This window comes from Tachysurus fulvidraco, chromosome 21 (genome assembly GCF_022655615.1).
Source record: "Tachysurus fulvidraco isolate hzauxx_2018 chromosome 21, HZAU_PFXX_2.0, whole genome shotgun sequence".
In the NCBI taxonomy this organism is placed as follows: domain Eukaryota; kingdom Metazoa; phylum Chordata; class Actinopteri; order Siluriformes; family Bagridae; genus Tachysurus; species Tachysurus fulvidraco.
Window position 1 is genome coordinate 20,569,308 of NC_062538.1, and position 2,500 is coordinate 20,571,807.

At 39.7% G+C, this 2,500-nt stretch overlaps 1 protein-coding gene across 5 annotated transcripts in view; it reads right to left on the minus strand.

Moving 5' to 3' along the window:
• Positions 1-1,880, minus strand: part of ctif (CBP80/20-dependent translation initiation factor) — a 56,059-nt gene extending 54,179 nt beyond the window's left edge. For 2 of the 5 annotated variants that reach the window (XM_027152640.2, XM_027152642.2), the window contains exon 1: positions 1,589-1,878. The gene's annotated coding sequence lies outside the window, so the exon portion shown is untranslated. Of the gene's footprint in view, positions 1-1,588 lie in introns of all 5 variants that reach the window. The other 3 variants (XM_027152638.2, XM_027152641.2, XM_047805648.1) reach the window with 3 other exon arrangements.
• Between the last annotated feature and the right edge of the window lie 620 nt (positions 1,881-2,500).

Genomic DNA, 2,500 nt, shown 5'->3' on the forward strand with positions numbered 1-2,500 from the left:
TTGCCGAAATTCCCCAGATCAAGTTCCCGTGAAAAGTTTCCGGAAATTTACCGGAAACTTTCCGCCCCATTGCAACCCTAATTCTGACACAGCTTAATAGGCCATAATGTTTAATCTCCAAAGATGTCAAGTTTCAGTGGAGCCAGTAGTCCAAAACCAAACAGATCACTCACTCAGAGAGCGTTAGAGCTTAAAACCTGCACATCGTTCACCTCGTCCGTGCTGGTTTGGCAGAGTTCAGGACATCAGCTATAACGTTTTCCTCATCCTCTTAAAAATAAACAGCCAAACTGGCACAAAGGGCAAGACTAAGTCTGATGACTTGAACCAGAATGTTAGCACACTTAGGAGCTGATCCTGGACACAAGATCTGACTGCAGAGACTAAAAACATTCAATAGTTAACATTATATATCACACACTTGCGCACTCGCACACTCACACACTCGTGTGTGTGTGTGTGTGCAGTAAAGTGAGTTCAGTAGGCCTAAGCTGCACCTTGTTTTTTTACCTGCCAAAAGGTACAAGCATCAGTAAATAACACCCCCCCACACACACACACACACACTGTACACACGCACACAACCAATCACTGATCACCAGTGTTCACAATCTACTGTATGTTTTTATGCTAAATTACTATGTAGATTACTTTATGGTGTGACCATGTGACTTTCTCCTAAAGCTCCTAAAGGCAACACTGATTTGATTAACAGATGTGATGCAGCCACGTTGTTTTGGGTTTACATCCCTAAATCCCTACATCTGGAGATCTAGGGCTGTTTCCAGCTCAGACCTAACACAGATCTAACACATCAAAGAGAGAGAGAGAGAGAGAGAGAGAGAGAGAGAGAGAGAGAGAGAGAGAGAGAGGCTATGGTTAATGCACTATGCTGGATCTCCAAGAGAAAAAAGATGAAGAGGATGAAGAGGAGGAGGAGGAGGAAGAGGAGGAGGAACAGGGCCGGTCATCTATGGTCTGTGACTAGCTTAGCCAGGAAGGCTAACATCCTTACAGCTGTGATTAAAGCTAACGGCACCGCGCGATCAACACAATGTCCCAGTGTCGCTACTAAAAACACACGGTCAGAGTAAACAGCCACGTACATCTGTGACGTCATCAGCTAAGCGGCCGGCTTACAAGCTAAACTCAGTTAGCAAACACGGCTAGCTACATTTATACTGTCTTACATACACATAACGACCAAATAAGTGTCAGTTGTTTTTTATAACCCAATGAAATTAATCTCTAATCACAGAAATTAATCAGGGAACTCATTCCAACGACAAAATTATTTAAATGTTTAAGTTACATACAAAAAAACACTGAGTTATAACTGGCTAGTTACACATTTCCCAAACTGTTTTTCCCCATCCGTATTCCAACCATTCCTACTTCCCTCGCTGCGATTGTTTAACACATCATCCTCGAGACACATTAACCAATCACAGAGCAGGAGGCAGGCCTATACTAGCCTATCCCACTGAAGAAGGCGGGATTTTGTCGGAATACAGGTGGGAATAAATAACGCCCAGATATGCGCTACTACAAGTTAAAATTAAAGACATGAAGAGATAACAATACTCACCAGAAACGTCGGAGAAGGATTCGCGGGACGGCCTAACGTTTTAAATCCGCCGTGTCATGAAGGAAGACGCGAGAGAAATGATGTAAATAATGAGACAGAGGAGGAGAGAGTGGGAAAAAGGGGACAACAGTAGAGCTGCAGCGTCCCTGACGCGCATGCGCACAACGCACAGACGCAGAATACAGGAACGTGACGACAATCTCACACTGATGAGATTTCATTTATTTATTGATAGGGATCCGTGCAAGAAACTCGACATGCTCCACTTCAACCAGAACAAGCTTTGTGCACATAGACGCTGTACATGCAGGAGAACAGAGCAGTGTGTGCTGTAATGTATTTGATCACGTGACCAGAACCTGACAGGGGAAAAAGTAAAACGTTATAATCATGTAATAATGTTTGAGTCACATGATCTACCAATAAAATATATTTTTTAATTATTATTCATATTTATCAGATAAACAGTAATACATTATTTAGCTTTGACAATTCTAACAATTTTTTTTTACCATACTATTTTTTTATTATATCTATATTATTATATATATATATTTTCGAATGTGACATAAATAAAAGGTGAACGCAAATGTTCTTGGTTTGGCTTGCTTTTGATTGCACAAGCAGTTGAAATATAAGTTGTTTGTAGAATTAAAAACGTTTCTATCAAATGCATGAATTGAAACAAACTGAACTTCGAAGCTTCATCATCAGTCAACAATAGAAACACTTTTCATACTTTAATGAAAGCATTTTTAAAATAGGATATTTTCAGTTTCCAGAAAGTAAAGAAACCACCTGCAGAAATGATTAAAATGATTATTGATCAAATATTGAGTTTTAAACAAATCACTTGAATCTAATTTGATTTGATTTGGTCTGTAATATTAAACATTGTCCCAATACAACTTT